Source organism: Neovison vison, chromosome 1 (assembly GCF_020171115.1).
Source record: "Neovison vison isolate M4711 chromosome 1, ASM_NN_V1, whole genome shotgun sequence".
NCBI classification, from domain to species: Eukaryota; Metazoa; Chordata; class Mammalia; order Carnivora; family Mustelidae; genus Neogale; species Neogale vison.
In genome coordinates, this window is record NC_058091.1 from 230685642 (window position 1) to 230710983 (window position 25342).

At 39.4% G+C, this 25342-nt stretch overlaps 1 protein-coding gene and 1 pseudogene across 7 annotated transcripts in view; one reads left to right on the forward strand and one right to left on the reverse strand.

Annotated features, from left to right (window-relative positions):
- Window positions 1-25342, forward strand: part of ANKRD55 (ankyrin repeat domain 55) — a 537753-nt gene that overhangs the window by 317129 nt on the left and 195282 nt on the right. The gene's annotated exons all lie outside the window — the stretch shown is intronic.
- LOC122889448 lies at window positions 20070-21238 on the reverse strand (annotated as a pseudogene).

Sequence of the window (25342 nt, forward strand, 5' to 3'; positions counted from 1 at the left end):
ATCTTCCTTCCTTCCTTCCTTCCTTCCTTCCTTCCTTCTTCCTTCCTTTCTTCCTTTCCCTCTCTGTCTCTCTTTCCTTTTTTTTTCTTTCCTTCCTTCCTATCTCCCTTCCTTCCTTCCTATCTCCCTTTCATTATATTTATTTATTTGACACAGAGAGAGAGCGAGAGCGCATGAGCCAGGGCAGAGGCAGAAGGAGAGAGAGAGAAGCAGACTCCTTGCTGAGCTGGGAGACCAACATGGGGTTTGATCCAGGAACCAAGGGATCATAACCTGAGCCAAAGGCAGACACTTAACCAACTGAGCCACTCAGGGCCCCCCAGAAGAATTTTTCTTAGGAGGATGAGGTCATGTGTCCTTTTTAAACAAACTGGGCCAACATGTGTTGGCATGTGTAACCTTGCAGTTAGAAAACAGCAGCTACCACACCACCCCTCCACCCCCCAAAAACAATACCCAGCAGTACTGATGGATTTCCATCCATGCATTCTTTTAGCCAGGCCCCTTGCATGACCGAGCATGGGCTGCCTGCAAGAGAAAACCTGGCGGAGTGGGTAGGGTCCTTCCCTTATTGCTGAGGACAAAATCACATGGGAGGAGGTCTGAGGTGAAGGCGTTTGCTTTATGTTCAAGCTCTGCCCTGCTCATCTGGTCCAGATTTTTGGTAAAGAGAACACCAGCCAGCCAGGACCTTGCAGTCCCTCCACTCAGCACAAAGCTTCCTTAGATTAGTGCCCAAACTAATTTTTATGACAAGTCATTCCAGTAAGGGCACTGCTGCATTTCACAGATGGGCTTCCCCCAGATAGAGACTGTTGATTGGCTGAGTGGGGATCTGGCTGGATTAGGGAAATTTAAACTGACAGCTGGTCTTTTAGCATGGAGCATAAAGCGCTTGTTGTTGGAGGAAGCGATGGGGGCTGGTCTGACCCCCTGGCCAAATAGGAGGGCTGCTCTTAGCTGTCGCCAACGCTTCCCAAGCTAAGATGACTTGAAAAACAAGAATTGTGCAAATACAGTTACACTGTACATGCCCAGATGATCTCAGGGCCCTGCCCAAAAGATCAGAGCAGACAAGAAAACAGCCCACTGGAACAGGATGTGGGAACACAGAAACAATTGAAAGAAGACCACTTGTAGGTGGAAATCCCAGAAGTCTTAATCACAGGGAACCTGGCTTCCCTGGAGCATGAAGTCCTATCTAAGTCTCTGCTGGAAGTTTAGTTTACATTATTAGTAGGAATAGAGCCGGGATTTAAAAGGTTTATTTGCCTGAGGAAAGACCTGGAAGTATTTAGAAATGAAACTACTAATAAAAGCGTGTGTGTAATCATGTGCCAGCCATTGTGCAAAGTGCTTAATGTGCATTAATTTATCCCATCCTCACAGTGACCCTGTGAGATGGGCACCGTTATTATCCTTGTCTTATAGAGGAGGAAACTGCAGCATAGAGAAATGAGGTAGCCTTCGAGCTAGTCTGAGACCCTAATCTACATTAATAACAGTGTTTTCTAAACTACAGGTCACAATCCATTTAAGATGATAAAATCCATCAAATAGGTAGCAACTAGGCTTTAGAAAAGCAGAATAGAAAAAAGAAAATCAACGACCACCAATGTATAGTAAGAATAAGAATTGTTTCCTTATCCTTTCAACTCATATATGTATGTGTTATGTGTTGTCAGTTGCAATATAAAATGTAGCCTAATATGTAACATAGGTTAGTTTTGCCTCTTTTTTGATTTTTGTGTAACTGAAACGATGTCACATGTGTTCTATTATGTCTTTGGTGTCTGACTTCTTTTCCTTGGCACTATTTTTGAGACGTATAATAATATAATATATAATGTAGCTATAGTTTGCCCATTCTCAGTATTGAATTATATGCTATATACCTATTATATATTGTATGACCACACATACATAGCTGTTTAAACCAGTTTCTTGCGGATGATTTTTGGGTCATGATCACTTTTTATTATTATTATTATTATTACAGAGAGTACTGCTATGAACTTAATACTATGTGTCTTTTGGTAAACATATGTCCACATTCCTGTTGGCTCGGGGATCTAGTGAGGAATGGAATTGCTAGGTCATTGGGTATGTGGGGATTCAGTGTTAGAAGATGCCACTGAACAGTTACTTCAAAAGAGTTGTACCAATTTAAATATGTTTCTTAGAGTGAATTATAATGAAAGAAGTTGGAAAAATGCTTTTCCGGGGCACCTGGGTGGCTCAGTGGTTTAAGCCTCTGCCTTCAGCTCAGGTCATGATCTCAGGGTCCTGGGATCGAGCCCCACATCGGGCTCTCTGCTTGACAGGGAGCCTGCTTCCCCCTCTCTCTCTGCCTGCCTCTCTGCCTACTTGTGATCTCTCTCTGTCTATCAAATAAATAAATAAAAATCTTTAAAAAAAAAAAAAAGAAAAATGCTTTTCCAGATACAAATACAGAAATGACTGTGTATCCCTCTGATCATCTTTTCCTTCCCGTTTGCACCCTCCATCTCCATTTGCAAGCAGGGCTGAGAAGGTGGGGGCAGAAGCAGAGGCAGAGACTGAAACAGCCTTTGAGCAGAACAGGAGCGTGCGCCTCTTGGGTGTGAAAGAGCCCACTTCCCAGTAATGTGTTCTGCTCTCTCTGAGTGGAAGGCCCTCCCCCACCAGTCAACCCTTGACTGCTAGGACACTAGGGAGACTAGCCCGGTCCCCTGACCACTGCCTAGCTTCCTGTCCTCAGAAGCTTACCTGGTCCATCAGAACATTCATTTCCCTGCAGTGCTCTCCTTCCAGAAGTAAGACTGCTGGTGATAAAGACTACTGAAAGATCCCCCCGGGGCTCCAAGCACCCCGGAATGGACCCCTTCTCAGGAGGAGACCCCCGGACCCAAAAACCAAGCCGAGTCCACTGATCAGATGCAAACAGCACGAGGTTTATTGAGTTGACACAGGTACCTGCGGGCGATCAAGTCTTAGGAAGACTCGCGCGCCAGCCCTTTGTTCAGGGCCTTTTTATGGGGTTTGGGGAAGCGAAAGCATAGGTACAGAAGCAGAAGCATGGTTACAAAGTTTTCATTGGCTGGTTTGAATGTAAAGGCATACTTGGCGCGCGGGAATACCCCTGATTGGTTCGCTCAGCATCCTTCATTTACATAGTGGGAAGTTACTTTCATTGGTCGTTAACAAAAGGGAAACAGACAGTATTGGCTAGATTTCAATCCTTCATTAGCATGTAGACTGACCATCGGCATTGGCCAGACTACAATCCCTTATTAGCATGTAGACTGACCTTTCAACATTCCTTGTAGTATCTTATCACTTTTTACAACATGGGAGGATTGTTTAAGGGAGTGGGAGAAGGGGGTGTTGGCTAAGCAAAGAGAAGGGGGAAGGAAGGGGAAAGGGAGGGAGAAAACCCTTTTCACTACCACCTGAAGGCAGACCAAGGAGGGAGTTTTTCATGATCAGAAAGGTAATGAAATAAAAGATAAACTAAGCCTGTGGCCCTAAAGAGGACAAATCTTCAGAAAGAGGGGAGAAACAGAGAAAGAAAATATAACTCCTATCACCCAGGGAGCTAAGGACTAGAGACGACCTCTCTTCCTTATTTATGCTGGCAGAGGTGAGCACAGGGAACATCAGCCTCTGTCTAGAACAGTTTCTGGCTGGCACGGGGCCACCCAGCACACACCTTCTGAGGGGCCTGCTCTCCCTTTCCAACAGAAACACCCAGGGTGAGCCCACCTAACCTCACTGAATGCACAGAACCAAGAACTACGTGTAGGGGCAGTTGCCCCTATTGCCCCTGTCCTCCCAGCCTAGTCTTCCCAGGGACCCCGCAGAGAGCTTGAGAAGGAAATGCAGGGCCGTGGTGTGTGGGTGTCAAGTTGGTGGCCTGAGGGGCGCGTGGGGCTGCTTCTGTCAGTCAGAGATGTTCTGTCATCCTAGAGCCAGGCCTTATTCTAGTATCCATAGGGGCTCCAAATAGGTGGAAGGGGTCTGATTCTTCCAGTTCTCCCAGAAACCAGACTAATCCCCTTCTCCACTACATTTCTGCATTTAGAAACTGCCTCCAGCTGAAGAGAAGAGTAATACTGCAGGGTGAAATACACCACTTGTAGTGAAATGAGGATATTTAACAGAAAGTTGATTCATGATCACTAGACCCTGCCATGTGTGGCATCAAGCCCTTGAAACATGTCTAGTTCAAACTCAATGTGCTGTGATTGTAAAACACACAGGGGATTTCAAGGAATTAGTTAAAAAATGTAAAATATCTCATTAATAATTTTCCTATAGTTATTTGTTGAAATGATAATATTTGGGATACACTGAACTAAAGAAAATATATTACTAAAATTAATTTCATCTATGTCAGTTTACTTTTTTTTAAAAAATATGCCTACTGATCATTTCAAATTACATATGTTCCTCACATGCACCTTTTAAGTAAGGCTGCTCTAAAGTCAGACCACCAGGGGTCTTGCTAATGGCTTGCTTTTGAGAAGTCATCTAAGTTCTTTGTGTCTCAGTCCCTTGTCCATAAAATAGGAATATTCATTTACCTCCCTGATATTGTTGTTAGGAATAAATGTGCTCATACTCATCAAGTGTTGAAAGTGGTGCCTAGCATGTAATAAATATTCCTTAAATGTTAGATACTGTTATTTTTAACATCATCCCTGGTCCTCTTTGAGAGCAAAATGTGACAGCTTCAGTAGTTCTATCCTTGTCTCTAGGGAAGCCCAGTGTAGCCACTTCAATCAACACAGATGGAATCAATCGTTTGCACTCCTGAGATGCCTACAAGAATAATGATTATATGTCTGGGAATGCCTGTGCTTTGATATAGATGCCATACCCAGACAGGATTCATGCTGTACTTTATGATAAGCTAGATCCTGACCCTTTGATGAAAGCAGATTGTGTCCTGTTCTCCCCAGCCTGGAGAACACTGGGAAGAATTTTCCCTACGGTGCCAATTGGGCCACAGATGAATAGCTGTTGTGGAAATATGCCCTTATTTCTACTTTAAATGATTACTACCAACGTTTTTAATTTATCAGAATACAGAGGTCTTAAAAAAGAAAAAGTCATGATTAAATTTGAAACTAGATATATACCTTAAGAAAGAAATTAGAATCCATGTGGAACCTAAGAATATTTAATCTAAATCTTGAGCTTACATATAATAGTTCGTTATGGATTCCGCCCCCCCCCCCCAGCTGAATGTAGGACCCTTGCTTTGGGCTACAATGGTGCCTGTTGTTCCCAACTCATTGAAAAACAAGTTCTGATCTTTTCCTTTTAAAGTATTCTGTTTCCAAATGCTTGTCTTGTTAAAAAAAAAAAAAAAAAAAGAAAAGAAAAAAGGGGGGTAGGGAGAAAGAAAAGGGAAAAAAAGCATATCCTGGTGCCATGAATTGGAGACTGCATTTTTTTCCAGTTAATAGCACATTATTTACTTTCTACATGTGTAAATGAGTAATGAGTCCCTCGAGGGAAAGACAGTATTGAAGAGCAAATAAATTCCATGGATGAGATCCGTAGAATTTTTAAAAAATGATTATAAACTCATGCTTTCAGCTAATAGTAGCCAACGTTTTGTTGAAGGATAAGAACAATGAATTGAATTACATAATTGGGAAAAAGAAATACATTTCCATAATTCACTCCGAATTACAGAGGTTTAATTTCTATGTTCTGTTGTTCTGGTTTAAAAAAAAAATCCAAATTATAAGGAGAATGATTCTACAGAGACGGTGACGTTCTTTTCCATGAGATTCATAAAGCTAGTGTGTTGTTTCTCCCTCCCACTCGGGGCATCACATATTGCTTCTGTGATCCTGTAAAATATCTCCAGAGACTTATTAGCAACAGGCATGGCTAATTAACACAGCCAGGGAATGTGGCGCCTTCCCTGGATTCCTGAGCCCTTTAATCCTGAGCATGACCCACACTTCTTTGCATGTCCCCAAAGCCATTAAGCACTTATCAGAGATCCAATTACTTTAGATCTAGGTCAAAAGGCAAAGCCAGACAAAGAATACTGAATTGGACACTCTTCTTAAAACTTTAAAATTTAGAATGTTTAGGAGCACTCAGAAAATGGTGTCGTTTATACAGAATTTTGAGGGAGACAGAAAAAGAAAGACCTAAGGGAAGTGAAGACAGACTTGGGGCCTGACGTACTCTGAGGCTCAGGAATGATGAAAAGACCTGTTCTAAATCCCATCCAACTCTGTACCATGAGTGGTTAGTGCCATTATCTTTGCTGATTCTTTGGCGTCACGCAAATTTAATTTCATCGTCCTAGACTCAGACATTTTGTCTCTATAAAGAAATGTAATAATGAGTCAGTACCTATGAGTTCTGGGTTATATATTGTTAAAATTCTTTGTGACATAATATTAAACTGCAAATAGAAACTGTAGATATCCCTGTTTTGATAGTTTTTGAAAATCAAAATGTTGTTGTTTCAGTAAAGCGTTAAATAATTTTTGGCAAAATAGAGAATTGTACCATTGTTGAATTTTATAGCTGATGGAACAAGCTAACCACAGGGACTGACAAATTTTGGGGTGGTCCCTAGGGTACAATCCCTTATTCTACACTCGATCACCTCTCTCTTCTCTGATATAGAAGGCAAGCTTAGCAAATTTAAGCTGTCACCAAACTGAGAGGGAAAATAACTATACCAGATCACAAAATCAAGGTTTGGTTTTTGAGGGGAGTGGAGAATTACAGAACTACATTTAGCAAATATAAATGCAAAAAACGTTTAGAAAGCTGTCTTCATAAATACCTGTTGAGGGTAATCTGCTTGGCACCACTGATGTGGAAAAGACCTGGGGGCTGTTGTGTTTTGGTTGAGAACAGCCCAGTATTCATGCAAAACGCCCTGTGGCTGAATTAATGTAAGAATAAAACTCTAGGGGCGCCTGGGTGGCTCAGTGGGTTAAGCCGCTGCCTTCGGCTCAGGTCATGATCTCAGGGTCCTGGGATCGAGTCCCGCATTGGGCTCTATGCTCGGCAGGGAGCCTGCTTCCCTCTCTCTCTCTCTCTCTCTGCCTGCCTCTCCATCTACTTGTGATTTCTCTCTGTCAAATAAATAAATAAAATCTTAAAAAAAAAAAAAAAAAAGAATAAAACTCTAGTGAGGTGGCAAGACTCCCACATCCTTTGTACTTGTTTCTATCACATCTGGAGTGTGGTTTTCCTTTTTGGGCCCCAAATTATATGAGATACAAGTTAGGGTATGAAGAGGAAGTGACGAGAATGAGATTATATAAGGAACAGAAAGCAGCAGAAAAGAAAAGCCCTTTTGGGCTGACATGAGAGCTGTCTTCATTTGAATGCCCTTCATATCAGTGCTAGGACCTCAAGTAGAACACACCCTTTGCCTTTCCTTTACTAGTATACCAGCCATGCCTGTCCACCTGGGGTTGTAAATTTCTGAATGGCAGAGGCCTCCTCTTTGACACCCCTGAACGTCTCATCTACTCACACTGGGCTGCTTTAAAGCCTTCAGGGGTCTTTATCAAAATAAGCAGTTTGATACCTATACATCTCACAGTAACTATAATTAAAAAAATTTTTTTGAAATAGTTTTTAAATAAAATAAATATGCTTATGAAATTATTTGTCCATGAAAAACTTGTTTTCTTTACAAGTAGAGTATTTGGGAATCTGAAAAGTGAGAAAAATTTAGGGGTGGTGAGGTGGCTCAGTCAGTTAAGCATCCACATCCTGATTTTGGCTCAGGTCACCATCTCAGAGTCACCAGATCAAGCCCCACATATGGCTCTGAGCTTGGTGCAGAGTCTACTTGTTCCTCTCTCTCTGCTTCTACCCCTGCTCACTCTCCCTCTCTCTCTCTCTGTATCCTTCTCTCAAATAAACAGATAAATAGATAAAAATCTTTAAAAAAAAAAAGCGAGAAAAATCTACCTATAAACTGCTTTTGAATGTAATGGGATTTTTAAATGTCCACAGCTTTAGGTTGATGTTGCTGGTGGACATTTAATTAACTTTATTAATTTTGTAACAGATATGTATGTTAGTAATTGCTATATACATATACTAGGTTTATTTTCATAATCCTTTTTGAAGCTCAGAGATTCCAGGCACAGAAGCCCTGATGACAAGTGAATAAAAGACCACTGCCTGCCCCAGTGTTACATAGTAAGCGTTCAGTAGGTATTTGCCAAATCAGTTAAAATACGCTGATTTATCGAATGGAACACAAAAATTTCTGGTTCACTTCTCTGCTAAGAGCTTTAGAGGGGGCATTAAAAGGAGAATGGGAATGGGAGGGAGGGCAGCAGCTGTCCTCAAATTTCTGGTGGATCTGTTTGCCAAGAAAAGATACATCCTAATTTGGTTGTTAATTGCAGGTGTGATTGTCCCCAGTGCTGCACCAGAGCCATTTCATGTTAATAGCAGGAAGTGTACTCTGATCAGAGGAACAAACTCTTATTTAGTTCAGGAGTTGAGTCACTGCTCTTCTAAAAAGAGAGGATTCTAAATATACTGAAAGGGGGAGCTCGTCACTGGTTATTGGAAAGGGTGTCTTTTTGCAGGTCTTTTAGAAAAAAGGCAACAGATTAAGCAGTGGATCAAAATATAAGTCAAAGACTTGCCCACCAAGTTAAAAAACAAAAAAGAACTGAACTAAAATAAAAATAGCTCCAACCCAAAGATCAAGAGGACTATTTTGTCCAAGGAAAGAATAGAAGTAGTCCGCTTACACTCTGCCAAGCCTCTAGCTTCAAGTGCATCTTTGTGCAGATAGTTGAGGGTCTGAAAGGCTTTATTATTAAGAAGTTAATGCTTGACAGCAGCCGACTCGACCACAGCAAAATTGCCCGCCTTCGAAAGCCAGCCTCCTATGAGTCTTGGGTTAATTACTCAAACCTCCAAATTATCCATCATGGAGCAAAATGAAGCATGCAAAATCAAAAGCCGATCTGTAGCTGAGATTATGAAAAGGGAGTGGGTTCCTTTCCATTTTAAAAAATAATTATTTCTATTGTAGGAACCACAAGAGGGGAAAGGGGGAAAAAAAAAAACCTGCCTATGGCTGACAACTGTGCAGCCCAAGAGGAAAACAAAATCGGCTCATGTAAATACTCACAAGGCAGTTTTCTCTCAATTTTCAAAACAAGTCGTCATAAATCAAATTGCATAAGAAGGAGGTGGCTGAGACCGGAGATACCCCAAGTCTTATTGCTAAAAAATATTTTCAGTGGCACCATTTTGTAAAACAGTGGAATGTGCTAAATCGAGCTACCCATGATCTACTGAAAATAAACTTCTCAAAAATTATTTCACCCTCTCTCTATACACATATCTACTTCCTCACCCTACTTCCCACTTCAGGACGTACATTCATTTTTAAAATAATTTGCTTTTGTTGAGAATCACCACCATCCCCAAAACCCTTCACTTGTTTCTCTGCTTTTTTCCCCCATCAGTCAGGTCTGTCAGAGACTCCAAAACTTTTTAGAAGTCTTTCTTAAACAGAGGTAGGACCTTGCACATGTTCTTGAACACGGTTGGGGGGAGGGTGTCCATGAATTACTAAAAATTTTTTTAAAATTTAATCTGGTGTTTTAATTACAATGACAATTTAAAATTATATTTTTATCAGTTCAACGAAACTTCCCTTCTGCAGTGGTAATTTACAATTGCACAGGAGTTTCTTAAAAGAAGGCTTCAGTTGTTTAAATCAATGTTTCTCAAACTAGAGTCTATGGATTTATTCTCAGGGGTAGGAGAAAAGTTTTATTCTTTTTAAAAGATCTTTATGCTTCAAAGTTTGAGAAAGTGAGCTACACTTTTAATACCTTTTTCACAACTAGCTGACCCAAATTCTCACCAACACACATCAGCTACTCTTGAAGCACATTAATCAGGTTAACTGAAAGGGCTTCAGGTATCATGGGCAAATTCTTCTTAATATCAGACTAATAGGTGTCTGCACAGTCCTGGGTTGAATAAACTATAGATAAAATGGTAGTATAATAAATAAATTGGAAAAAAAAAAGTTAAACATAAAAAAATGGTAGTATAATGTCTGACACAGAATATTAATACTACTTTCAAATTTGTTTTATTATTGGAATCTTTAGAGGTGGTGAGGTGGCTGATCTCCCATTTGATCTCCCATTCTTACCTTCTCCCCTTTCAAAAAGATGTGGGTTCTCTATATTGATGGTGGCTGAGAAAATCTGAGTGATGCACTGGGGGAATATATAAGGTATGCCAGATGCTAAAAGCAATATTGACCTATGAATTTTTCCAAACAGACTGGGGCCAACAGCTAATTAACTCATCCACATGGTTTTTCTTTTTTAAAAAAATGGTGGCCAAAAATAGTGGCAAAATATACACGACATAAAGTTTACCTTTTTAACTATTCCAAAGTGTCCAGTTCAGTGGCATTTAGTACATTTGCATTCTTGTGCAACTATTGCTCCATCCATCTCCAGAACTTTGTCATCTTCCCAAGCTAAAACTTCATCCCCATTAAATAATAACTCCCCATTTCCTTTCCCTGAGTCTTTGGCAACCATCATTCTATTTCCTGTTTCTATGAATTTGGCTACTCTACCATAGTTCTTTCTGAATCATTCTCTGATTCTTAAATCAAGGTGAACTAGGAACTCTCTCTAGTCCTTTCCCATTATCTCATATGGACATAGGACTCACCTCAACACCAGTTCTTAGGTGCAATTCATTGACACATTTGAAATATTCCCCCCACCCTACTCCCCACTGCCTTCTACATTCTTATATTAGCCCAGCTAGGAGGACTGATCTGTCTGCACGTCTGCCCAGGCTCTAAATGACCCACAAAGAAGTTGCATTGTATGCCAAGACAAAAATGGAGCTGATTTCCCTCAAGTCTGTGGAGCAGCTATTTATACTTGTTCTTCCCTGGAAGCCCTCTTTATGTCAAGGTACAATTTGATATGGGTGGACTAGAGATCCCAGTAGACTTTTCTTGCTGCAGCCTAGGTTTCAAAGGACTCCTCTTGGCTCATGCAGAGCTGAGAACTATAAGAATGGTTCTACCATGTTCTTTGTTTTGGAAATGGGCTATTGGATCGAATGTTCTTTGCTAATGGACAGGCAGAGAGCATCTGGAATAGCAGCAGGGATGAAGTAAATTTCACGTTTATTCATACTTCGCCATTGATTACTGAAGGTCATCCTGTTCTATGCTAAACTCTGACTTGATGAGATGGGATGACATAATCCCCTATCATTGTCAAGATACACTAGATCCAAAACAAGAGATGAAAAGCTCATTATTACAGTGAAAAATGAGGGAACACAATTTTCTTATTCTTAATGGGCTTTCATTACCTTTTTTACAGCATCTGTTTGAATATTCCTCTAAAGACCCTATGCTTAATTTCTCCTATGCCTACATTATTGTTTTCATTTGTCATTGATTGATATGGGAAGTCTTAGACTAGATTAACCAGACTTAGTGAGGGAAGTTAAATTGCTTTGAAGAGAAACCAAGCAGAGAAGGGCGATGGAAAAGAAACAGAACTATGTGTAGTCCCTTTTTCTTTATACATTTTATACATAATATGCCAGCCATAGGGAAAGAAGGGGAATTTTAGAAAAATAAAATGAACTATTATAGAAAAAAACCCTTGCAGGCTAAGAAAAAGGATTCTTTTAGTTATGTAAAGCCTTGGATTAACTATCAGGCATCCAAGCTTAATCCCAGCTTTATTTTAAAAGCAATAGACTAGGGTCTGCAAACCTGGTTCCTAGGCTATACTTGGTCACTAATTCTCTTTATTACTTTGGTCAACTAGAAGATCCTCTTTGAGCTTCAGCTTTCTTATATATGTAATGGAAAAAAAAAATAATATCTGCCTCTCTGTCTGCCTTGAATTAGTGTTATGTTACTTTGCATATAAGAATTTACAACAGTATACTTCCACTTATTCCTTCCTGTTTTTTATTATTCTTGTCATACATTTAACTTCTACATATTTTATAAACCCCATGATGCATTTTTAAAATTTTGCTTTCAAAGACTTTCTAAATTGTCCTTCAAATAAAGAGGAAAAAAAATACATCATTTATATTTACTGTTATAATCATCATTTCTGTCTTTTTTTTCCCCTTTCTACAGATCTGAATTTTCATTTGGTATCATTTCTTGGCCTAAAGACCTTTCATTAGTATGTTTTTATAGTGCAAATGTACTGTGACAAGCTATCTGAGATTTCATATATTCAAAAGTACCTTCAATTTACCATCATATTTAAATGATATATTCATGGATATAAAATACTGGGTTGACAGGTTTTGTTTTATTTCTTCTTTTCAGCACTTTACAGATATTATTTTATTGTATTCTGAGTTGCATTGTTTGTAATGAGAAGTTAACTATCATTTACATTGCTATTACCCTGTATGTAATATGCCTTTTTTTCTTTTCTGAATGCTTTCTAAATTTTCTCTGTAGTTTTCAGATATTTGACTATAATATGCTAAAGTTTTTGCTGCATCATCCATTAGAGATTTTTTTTGCATCATCCATTAGAGACCCCCATTCTTAAATCTGTGGGTGGATAATTTTCAAAAATTTAAAAACTTTCATCCTTATTTCCTCAGATACTCTTTTTGCTCAATTATTTTTCTCTACCCTTTTAGGGACTCTAATTGTTTGTAGAAGTCTTGGTGTTATCCCACACATTATTGACCTTCTCTTTTTTCCTTAATTTTTTCTTCTTTCATTTTTACTTTGAATAATTTCTTTTGACCACTTTCCCTTTTAGTATCAATTTCACCCAATGATTTTTAACCTTCAAAGATTCTAGATTTTTGGCTCTAGAATTCCACTTCGTTCTTTTTTTTTTTTTTTTAAAGATTTTATTTATTTATTTGACAGAGAGAAATCACATGTAGGCAGAGAGGCAGGCAGGTGGGGAGTGGGGGAAGCAGGCTCCCTGCTGAGCAGAGAGCCTGATGCGGGGCTCAATCCCAGGACCCTGGGATCACGACCTGAGCTGAAGGCGGAGGCTTAACCCACTGAGCCACCCAGGTGCCCTACTTTGTTCTTTTTTAGAGTTTTTATTTTTATCCATTTTTTTATTCCACATAATCACCTTTTCAGTTAGTGATTTAATATATTTATAATAGTTGTTTTAAAGTCCTTGTCTTCCTATTCCAATAACTGTCATCTGCAAATCTGTTTCTAATGACTGTTTTTTTCTTGGATGTTATTTGGTTTTTTGTTTTGTTTTGTTTCACCTTCTTACGTGTAATATAATTTTGCTTTTGGACTTGTATATGAATGTACTTATGTTGGCTCACAGCTTTAACTGTTACCAAGTTCACGTGTGTTTAACCCCACCTCCGTCATCCCAAATTACTATTTGATCTTGTCAGTAGTTTAGCTGGGTAAGGATTAGCTGAAATTTCAGATATTTTTAGCTTGCTTACCTTTGGATGAAACTCTGGCAGGACTCCAGAACGTGCAGAGTTGTACAGTTACTCTCTACTTACCAGTCAGTCCCCCAACTGCTGTTTTTTCTCAGCAAACCTCATGGTGGATTGTGGTAGTATCAGAAGAAGAATTCTTGGTCCAAGTGTTCTATTCCTGCTTTGGGGTTCTTCTAGACTCCAGACCCTCTAGTTAGAATACATTGTTTTACAAAGTTTGGTCATTTTCCCTCCATCCCTGAAAGGTCTCTCCATCTGTCCTCCATTTCTTTCCATACTTAGACGAGGTGCTCTCACATATAGAAGCTGTCACAACTCTCTACTTACCTAATAAAAGCTTATTTTCCTTGGAGTTAAGTTCATAACAGCTTCATTACATGCAACCCCCTTCCCCTGCCCTGTAGAAAAATATAATTTTTATTTTCTCTGGGACTTTTTTATTCTTACCAAAGAAGGGGTAGTCTTTAGCATCCTTCTATATCCTGACCAGGAGCAGAAGTCTCAATGGAGGAAGATTGTTATGAAGACAGATTGCTCTGGACTGGTGCATCACTGTATAACCCAAGTGTCTGAGAGGCACTCATTTGGAAAAAACATCTACTTTCAGTAGGAAGCTATTGTGTCCATGTACAGATCAGATTATTACTGCCAGCTTTTTCCTGTATTGTTTGCATCTCTGGCCAAAGCTACTCTTTATACCTTTTCATATTTTTTCCTTCATCTAGCCCTTCTCTGATTTTTAAAGTAAGATGATTTGTAGCAAGCACATAGGTTTGTCTTAGTTGTGAAAACCCATAGGAAATTTATATAGCTGTTTTCTGCTCTCAGAGAGGTACCTGGGTGACTTAGTTGATTAAGCCTCTGACTCTTGGTTTCAGCTCAGGTCATGATCTCTAGGCCATGACATCCAGCCCCAAGGAGCAGGGAGTGTGCTTGAGATTCTCTCTCTCCCTCTTCCTCTGTCCCACTCCCCTGCTTGCTCTCTCTCTCTCTCTCTCTCTCTCAAATAAATAAATAAATAAATAATTTTAAAAAGAGAAGTATGTTTATTGTTATAGTGGAAGAACACGTAGAATGTTTGCTTTTTCAAAGATACTGTACTTTTCCCCAGAAACCACTCTTAGGACATCTCACAAAACTTTCTAGGCTTCAGTCTTCTACTTTCTAATATAGGTTTGCAAAAATGATGACCAAATATCTTCCAGTTCTAAATTTCAGATATAGGCTCAGATATAGGATCCTCTCAAAGGAGGATAACTAAGTTGATAAAATTGACAAAAGTATGCACACCATGGCCCTTTAATTTGCCAGTTCTGATTCAGCTGACCTATGGCTAGAATTGGCCTGACCTGGTTAGACTGGTGAGTTGTTCCATCCTTCTATTACCTTTTTTCTCCTCCAGCCCAGTGGTTGCAGAAGAGGAAGCAGCCTCTAAGGCCTGCCATTAAAAAGCCTTGCCAGATCAGGGTCTAATTAGGAGGCATCCTGAGCCATTTTTCTCTTCCAATTTGAACCTCTTTATATCAGAAAACAGTAACTGTAATATTTTAGAATCTCTTGAAGATTTAGTAATGTCATTTTTATTCAAGTAGAAGAATTTTTTTTAACATTATAGTAGTTACTCTATAGTATCCCTGAGGTGTGGCACAAAAAATTAGGTAAATGCCTGGGTGACAGATTCATAAGCGGCTCTTTAGGAAAGACAGGAAATAAGAGTTCCACTCTTAATATTTCAAGGGGTTTGTCACCATGGCAATGGCTATGCTTTCCCACAGATTTCTCTTGCTCCCACAAATCCTCAGTTTTGCTGGGACTTGAAGCTCTTAATAATCAAATAATAGTTAAGTCTTCTGAGGTTGTCTTATGAGCTTTAGATTTTAACAAGCTCATGTATGCACCTTGTCTCCTAGACTGATGACAGCCTTGTGTGATAGGATACTAGAACAGGCTATGAATCAGGTCCATAATTATATCAGTCATGGAATTTAACCAACTCAGCAAAATCAATGTTCTGATTTGTGCTGGATTGAATATGAATGACTGAAACAAGCTTTCTATTAAAATTTGACTGGCTTGGTTCCTTGGAAAATGTGACATTTTTAGACATCCTCTGAATAAAGAAAAGTCTTCCAAGGTCAGATATTTTTGGAAGATGATCATCTACTCTTGAAGAATACAGTGGATACTAGAGTATTTAATAATGGCTTTTCAATAAAGAAAATATTTGCCATTTTGTTCAGTCAAGTGGTTCTACAAATTATTTGATTATAAACATTTTTTCCTACTTTGGGAGCACTGGAATCCTCTGAGGTTAAGTTAACCTGACAGATTCTGAGCCGGAAATCTGTATTGAAGTGAAGCCAAGTGTGTTCTCATAAGACTTCATCCCACATGTGGAGGTATTCGTTCAATCACAGGAGTAGACTTGGAATAGCAGAGTGGCTCTGGCAGATAGAAATATGGCCAAGAGAGAGTGTGGTCCCTAAGCTTGCCCTCATCTCTCTCTTCTACAGTTAACCTTGGTGACATAAGCTAGGGGCTGCATTTTTCTCAGATGTATGAACTAATAGAGCCAAAATAAGCAAAACTCCAAATGTAAACAAAAGAGCTCATGAGTTCACTGTTGCTCTGTGTCTACAGCAAGTTTCACACTTAATCCCTTCTGTAAGTAGCTATTCCTATGTCAGCTGCCCACAGGAATAGGAAGTCATTTTGTTAACTGTTGTACTCTATAATTCTGAAGATGTAATTTATGAGCTCTTCCAGAGCCCAAGAACAGAATTGTCCCCGGCAGAAGCTACAGCTCCTTAAGAGCAGTGAAATCCCCTCTGTATTGCAAAAAGGAAAAACAGACATTAAGAGTCTTGGATTCTATGAATAAAATATACTAAGTGCACATGTACTGAGGTGATGGCTACTGTTAATGTTGGTCTAAGTTGCCTCTTGATGTTTTAATGTTTGACTGGTTGGGCTCTTTCCCATGTCACTCTCTCACAGTTAACCTTGACTCTGTTGTTGACCTAACCTGAGCCTTGCATACTTTCCTGCTACATCAGGAAAAGGTTAGGAATTTATAAAGCAAAGCAAACAAGCCTCTGAGATTGGTTACTGTAATGGTTACTTTCCTGTTGGGAATTTTGAATCGAAAACAAAACAAGGAGATCAGACTTGTATATGGCAGGCAGCTTGTGAGTCTGCAGCTCAGTTTATGCACACGGCACTGCAAGAAAAGATGTGCAGAAATGGGGCCAGTTTGCAGTATTCACAGGGCCAATCTGCCTCTAACACACACACATATATTATAAAGTGAAACATACATACAGTGTATTAAGTTGCTTAGATACAAACAATTTAAACAGATGTGAAATGTATCCATAAATGTGGAACATGGAGAATGTATCGCTAATACTATAAACACTATCCTAAAAAGCACCAGTAGAACTGTTGCATCATTATATTGCACATCTGAAACTAATATAACACTTGTAAGTTAATTGTTAATTGTAAATTTGAGTACCTGGTTTAGCTTAAGTCCTGAACAAACTGCTATCATTCATTGGTACATTAGGGATTGTCTGTTTTGATGACAGGCATTCCCTTGCTTTGTGCTAGCTATTCTTAATATGTAGCATAGCTGAAGTACTACTAAATGATTAATTACTGGGCCTTAAATATAGACAGGTGAAGTAAACATTCTAATTCTGCTAGAAAGTATTATTTTCTTCTACAAAATTATCTTTTTCCATCTAACCGATGTCTTTAATTCTATGGTTAGAAATAGGTTAAGGATTAAGACTGTTAAGTACTTACTTACTATTAAGTAAACAGTACTCACTATTAAGTAAACAGAAGAGCTATTACAGTATATTAAAAATAGATTCATGTATCACGGTAAACTGAATTACTGAAATTCAGGGAAAGTGAATTTGTCAAATCTTTTTCTGAAATTAGACTTTGACAGGGAAGGTTAGGGTTATCTTCAGAATGGTAAATGCTGAGGAACTAACAACCGGAGGTGAGAACATCCAAGACCATTTTTCTTAACCTCAAGAGGGCTTCCTATAAACACTCTTTCCTTCCATTTAAAAAGTTGATTCTAAAAAGTCTCCAGAGCTGTGTTTACATTATTAGAACTCTCATACTATCAAATCTTCCCAAATAGCAGCAGTTTTCTCACCTAAGAAACTCTTTAGGTTTCATTAACATCACTAAGTGTCTAAGGTGTTCTGTACTGCTAGACAGTACAGAACTACCATTCATTCAATAAGCAGTACAGACTACCATTCATTCAGTAAACACCTGAGGATGATAAGATACTTCTGTAGTCCCCCTGCCTGGCATGGGAAGACTGGGAAAGACACAGCCATTAGCAATGTATCACTGTCTTTATGGATTCCATATCTAGTCTTCTCTGAAATCATCGCATGTGATCCTTTAATGTTTTGTTTAGTATTATTTGCTTTGCTTTTGAATGTGCATCATTTTAAATTAGACTTTTTGTGACTGAATGCAAAGGTTTTCCTAGGATTTGTTGAGTTTTCTTGTTGACCATCAAATCAATAAGCAAAGAAATGTGATTTTAAGGAACGTACTTTGAGATTTCATTGAAATTTGAGATTCATTTATACAAATTTAACTTCACAATGAGTTGTCCTATGTATATTATCTGTGAAAAAGTTTAGAAAGACCTGAAGAACTTTCTTGCCTTTTGACTGGGCTTAACCTTCTCTGGGAAGAAGCCACAGCCTTAGATTCTTCATTTGTGTTGCTAGATAGGCTGGATACAAGGGTCACCCAGAAGTCCTCTTGCCAAATTCCCTGTTTTAGAACTTACTTGACAAATGTGATTCCCATTTTTGGAAATAATTCACAACCATGCTGTATTTTTTACTTTTGCAAATGTTAAAAATCACGGAATTGAGAAGGAAGAATACATTTGAAGCCTGCTTGATTGTTGAGAAAATTAAAGTTCAGGTAATTGTAGAACCAGAACCATCTACTGGGCCCAGAAATTTAAAAAAAAAAAACAAAAAACTTGCCACAACTTTAATGGAAAGGGGTGCATGTGCCCCTTCAAATCACTATGTTTGTATCCTTTGGGTAAATATCTAGGAGTGCAATATCTATCTGGGTAAATATCTAGTAGTCCTAGGGTAGCTCTATTTGCAACTTTTTGAGGAACCTCCATGCTATTTTCCAGCTTGCATTCCCACCAACAGTGTGGGAGGGTTCCCCTTTCTCTACATCCTTGCCAACATCTGTTGTTTCTTGACTTGTTAATTTTAGCCCTTCTCACCAGTGTGAAGTGGTATCTCACTATGGTCTTGTTTGTATTTTCCTGATGCTGAGTGATGTGGAGCATGTGTCATGTGTCTGCTACCATTTGTATGTCTCCTTTGGAGAAATGTCTGTTCATGTCTTCTGTCCATTTCTTGACTGGGTTTTTGTTGTTTGGGTATTGATTTTGTTAAGTTCTTTATAGATTTTAGATAGTAGCCCTTTATCTGATAAGGCATTTGCAAATATATTCTTCTGTTCCATAGGTTACCTTTTAGTTTTTTTTTACTATTTCTTTTGCTGTGCAAAAGCTTTTTATCTTGATGAAGTCCCAATAGTTCATTTTTGCCTTTTTGTTTCCCTTGTCTCTGGAGACATGTCCAGCAAAAAGTTGCTGTGACCAAGGTCAAAGAGATTGTTGCCTGTGTTCTTCTCTAGGATTTTGATGGATTCCTGTCTTACATTTAGGTCTTGAATCCATTTGTGTATGGTATAGGAAAGTGGTCCACTTTCATTCTTCTGTGTATGGCTGTCCAGTTTTTCCAACACCATTTGTTAAGGAAAATCTCTTCAACAAAGAAAGTTTTAAGTCAAGGCCTCACTAATTCCTACAGTATTAGTAATGCATCTCAGTTTTCAAAACTAACTTATTTTTTAAAAGATTTATACTTAACTAAAAGATTTATAGTGAAAATAAACTAAAATGAACAAACATGAGAAATGTTCCTCTTTGAATTAGGGATGTAGGACCTTGAGTTTTCAAAAAAAAAAAAAAAGCACATCTTCCCAATGTATTCATGGTGATGTGGCATAAAAGATCCATTTAATTTATTTAAAACTACTTTATTTATTTTTTTTTAAGATTTTATTTATTTATTTGAAAGACAGAGATCACAAGCAGTCAGAGAGGCAGGCAGAGAGAGAGAGTGGGGGGAAGCAGGCTCCCTGCTGAGCAGAGAGCCCGATGTGGGGCTCGATCCCAGGACCCTGAGATCATGACCTGAGCTGAAGGTAGCGGCTTAACCCACTGAGCCACCCAGGCGCCCTAAAACTACTTTAAATCAGATAACATCACTCTGAAGTACACTACCAAAATGTTAATCGAGCAAAGCTGAAAATAGTTTTAGTTTACTCAGTATCAGAAGAACATTTGCATGGGAAAACACTGAAGAGATAATTTTTAAATAAGATTTCATAAACTTATGGTGCAAAATGGGTCCCACAGCTTCTTCCTCTAGAGTAATAATTACTTTTCACTGCTTGTTGGCTGCTTATGAAAATTTGATTGTAATAATTCAAATGCTCCTATAAAACTATTCATATCCACCCATGCTGTTCTGATTACCACAGCCAGCCCCATAACAGCAACTCACAAACCACCCCTCCAGGCCTCTGTAAGTGGACTGGGCCGCCACCCCCACGCCTTATATCATCCGACTGCTGTATTCCCCATTGCTGGCCCCAGTTGTGGAATTCAGGAAAAGGTCAACATATCTGGGTAGCATGTTGGCCCAGTCTTTGGATATAGCTGCCACACACAGCTTCTTTGGGAGTGGCAAACTCAACATCAGCTTTACCTGTCATTCTTCCAACAGGGCTAATCTCAATATAGACCCTCACAGGGTTGAATGGAGAGAAGAAGTTGTAAATGTTGTTTTCTGTGGCTTTTTGTGGCAGCCCTCTCATGTGGACACAGTGTCCAGTAGTACTCTGTACAGAGAAGCCGCTGTCTCCATTATCTGTGGTCATACATGTCCAAGAGATAGTAACTGAGGTGTTTTCCAAATAGATGGGTGGTGAAGCCGTAGCCATCACTGAGGCTGCTGTACTCCTCAGCCCCCATAGCCTGCACTATAAGCACCATACTTCATCCTCTCTAGGCCCACTTGTTTGACAGTGCCAGTATACCTCCTGGCTGTGCCAGAGTGGTCATAAAGCCCAGCCACTGCACAGACATGAACTTCAGAGAGTGATCTGAGAATGACTTAACTCCTTCCTGACTGCTCTTGAACTCTTCAGTATACCTATGCCCCTTTCTCTCCTTCTTCTTCCCTAGGGTCTTCTCACATAATTCCTGTGAGGCAACCTGCCCAAAGGCTTCCCCTATAATCTTGTCCGTGGGATCCACAGGCAATGTGATCCTCTTTGGCACAATTTCCAACCCCAAGAAAGACTGAAGAATTTCTTCCTTGTTGCATCTTGTTAGGAGTCCTTGAAGTCACACAAAGCCAACATTGGTTGTGTAGGCACTGTTTTGACCTCTGTCCTTCAACACTCAGTCCATCTTCGTTCTGTGGGACTTGAACACCTCAGTGTACTGGTATCCCATGCTTTCCTGGTCTTTTTTAAGGGCCATTTTTACATCGCCTTCTCATTCGAGTTCCACAAAAGCCTTACCACTCCGCCTGGCTTCTCTAGAGCCAGTGAAATGAATGCCTGCAGTCCCATCATGAATTGTGTAGTCAGAAAGGAAATTCTGCATATCTTTATGCAGGACCAGGGCATGCCATGGAGCTTATACCACAAAACTTATACCTCCCTGGGGACCCAGCGTCATCGACACTTGAGAGGACAGACGTCAAACAAGCTGGGGTGCAGCGTTTTGTGGCTTAAGGAACAACCCAGGGAATAGGGGAGGGAGATTTGTACAGTTAGAAACACTCCTAATAGGTAATGAATTGTACACTGAAGGGAGAAGGACTGATTCCTATTTTCATCAAACAAGCACAGTTTATAGCCAAAGGAGCCCCAATTCCATCTGACACTTAAAAACAGTGTGTTCTGGGGAAAATCCAGGTGCATTCTTTTTGTTATTAACCTTCAGCTCCAAGTCTCAAAGCTCCCATTCTTCTTCACATCCAGCACCTCCATTGTCCCTCTAAGTACCTTCTTCTCCAGAAAGACATGGAGCAGTCCAAGATAATTTAATTGACTTGAAGGGGAAGTTTTCCCAACATGGATAAATATTTAAACCAATGTTTGCATGCCATTTTTTTAAACTTCCATCAAATTAAGTTTGTAATCTCAACTCTAAATTGATTCTACTGCTGTTCAAAATGTCTTTATGGCAGAAGTGGACTAAAGTACCAGGCTGATTTGGGGGGAAAATAATTTTATCTGTAATGGAGAATGTGTAGCATCTTCTTCCAACATCTTTCATCCTGTCTTCACAGCCTGAATCATTCATCTCACAAATATGTTCAGTACCTAACGTTTGCTGCCTGGAAATTTATGCTTTTCTTAACATATAAAGATGACAGACAGTCATTAGTCTATTATCAAGATCTAAAATTTATTTTCTTCTAGCCTCAATGGTAAGCTCACTTAGTGTTGTTTTCAAGATGCCAGTTTGAGGCCATGGAAGAGAAAAAAGAGAGATCCATACAACCCGATCTGACCCTTGACTCATCATGATCCAGCCAATGAGTTTTCATGCAAAAAACACAGCCCTTTTATGCAGTGCCTTTAACTGTGGTTTATCGGTAGAGATTAAATTATGGAACCACTAGCTCCATTACCAAATTTGGTCAAAGCATTTGCAATGAACTTTCTTTCTGATTCAGCAGTACTGAATTTTATTTTGTTTTTCTCAATTAAACAAAATGTCTCAACCATGACTAGAAAAGGAGGGTGGGGGGAAATCAACCACTGAACCTTTCCAATATCTGGACAAACCTCATCTTTTCAGATTATATACTCTGTGTGTGTGTGTGTGTGTGTGTGTGTACATATATATGTAAATATATATATTCTGTGTAAGTAGTGTGTGTATATTAATGCCTGAGGACTTGGAGGAGGCAATGACAGAAAAGAAGGCATTGATTTCAGGAGTAGTCAACAGTACTCTCCCTGCTTATCCTGTATTGAGGTCTGGTTCCTGGCACTTCCCTCAACTATCACAAATTCTGATGTCTCAGGTTCTGACTTTACTTCAGAACTTTTACATTTCTTGTGTTGAAAATCTGCTTCCCTTACCATCTTCCTTTGCAGCTTAACTGGGCTTTGCAGAAGCCAGGTTGGTGGGGTATTCTCTAGACATCACTCACAACACAGGACCGCTGTGAGTGGTCACCTGCAAAGATTGGTTCTGCCTAAAATTAGCCAAAAGGTTTATGGAGTTTCGATGTGGCTTATTCACTTTTTTATTGTAGTAAAATTCATTTTCATAAAATACACCATCTAATCTGAAAGTGTGCAGTTCACTGGCTTTTAACACATTCACAATATGGTGCAACCATCACCACTATCTAGTTCCAGAATATGTTCTGTCGCGGCCGGCACAACAAATTGACCAGGGTCAAGAGGGTAAGAGGATGGTGAAAAGAAATTAAGAGACAAAGAGATGGGAGCAGGAGGAGCACCAAGGAGGATGTCCAATAGTGCTAATTTTATTCAAGGCTGTGAGGCATTATATAGCTAACAGAAACAATCGTAAGAAAGTATCTATTTTTAGCTGATTACTAAAGAGTTTGCAACATGCACAGAAAATCTTTCAAGCTTTCCCATTATCTATTTCCCAAGCACCAATAGCAGACCTTCTAGCGCCAGATGTACTGACTTCAAGGCCACTCAAGACATAGTTTGTGTAAGCACAGCACAGTCTTACAGTGGTGTAGTCCATAGCCCGTGCAAGGACAGCAAGCACCAGCCAAGAATTTCTGACCCCGGCCAAATCGTCTCTATCTGACTAGCAAACATGTGGGAAGTCATGTCGGCGAGCGCCCAACACACAGCACAGACCATTTCTCAGGGCTACTCGACTTTATCGACCTTAGCCTTTTGTGCGGCTATTCAGCCTTTAAAGGAGGCCTAAGTCAGGGCCTGGATTGGTCCTCGTCTCAAGCCTTACCATGGCCTCCCACAATGTTCATCACTCATAAGGAAATTCCAAGCCCCTTTACTCTGGAACCCCCTTCACCAGCCCCTGGCAACCACTTATCTGCTTTCTGTCTTTATGGACTTGTCTATTCTAGATATTTCATACAAATGCAGTTCTATAAAACGTAGCCTTTTGTCTGGCTTCTTTCACGTGCCATAACCTTTTCAAGCTGAGTTCATATTGTAACATTTGGTGGTACTTCATTCCTTTTCTTGGCTATATTATATGGATATACCATATTTATCCGTTCATTAGTTGATGGACATTTGGAGTGTTTAGATCTTTTGAGTACTGTGGTGCTGCTGTGAACATTCATGTACCAACTTTTGTTTGGAGATCTGTTTTCATTTCTTTTGTGTCTATACCTAGGAGTAGAATTGCCATGTCATATGGTAGTTCTATGTTGAACTCTGAGGAACCTCCATACTGTCAACAACAGCAGGTATACAGTTTTACTTTCCTACGAGCAATGTGTGAGGGTTCCATTTTCTCTGGATGCTTACCAGACCTGATTAATTTCCAGTGTTTTTTTAGTATATCTATCTTAGTGCATGTAAAGTGGTATTTTATTGTGCTTTTGACTTGCATTTCTTTATGAGTAACAATGTTCATTTTCTTCATGTGCTTATTGACCGTGTGTTATCTTCTTTGGAGAAATGTCTATTCAAGCCCTTTTGCCCATTTAAATTTTTTTTTTTGAGATTTTATTTATTTATTTGACCCAGAGAGAGTGAGCGTGCACAGCAGGGGGAGCAGCAGAGGGAGAGAGAAGAAGCAGACTCCCTGCTGAGGAGGGAGCCCAACATGGGGTTCTGTCCCAGAACCATGGGATCATGACCTGAGCTGAAGGCAGATGCTTAACTGACTGAGCCACCCAGGTACCCCATCTTTTTACCCATTTATAACTCAAATTTGTGGAAGTTCTTTATATATTTGGATGCTAGACCCTTATCAGATATACAATTTGCAAACGCTTTCTCCCTTTCTTTTTTTACTTTCTGACAGTGTCCTTTGATACTTGTGTATGAGTTTTACAGAGCTGGCCCCATGTGAAATTTGAAGGAGTATCTTTAGTCAGTCAGTGTCTCTCTCCTGACTTTGCCCTCTTTTTTTAAATTTTGACTTATTCTATTTCATTTTTTAAATTTCCTTTCAGTGTACCAGAATTCATTGTTTATGTACCACACCCGCTGTTCCATGTAATACGTGCCTTCTATGATACCCACCACTAGGCTCACCCGACCTCCCACCCCCAACCCCTTCAAAACCATCAAATTGTTTTTCAGAATCCATAGTCTCTCATGGTTCATCTCCCCCTCCAATTTCCCCCAACTCCCTTCTCCTCTCCATCTTCCCATGTTCCCTCTTTCACTTTTCTTCACTCACTTCCAGTTTCTTCATTTCTCTTATACTATACTCTCCAAAGACCAGGAAAAAAAAAAAAACAACAACAAAACAAAAACAAAACAAAACAAACAAAAAACCTTTCTGATAAATTCATTCACACTGGTGTGTAAATGACTAATAAGGCCTAATGACTTACTCTCCCACCAAAGGTGTTAGTGTGTTAGTAACTGAAAAGAAAGCAAAGGAATTCATAAAATATCGGACATTGATAAACATAGTAGGCTGAGATCATGGGACACCTTTCTGTTGCTCCTGAAATCACACTAAGTTAACACCTCCAGTTCTACGTAAAATAAGGAT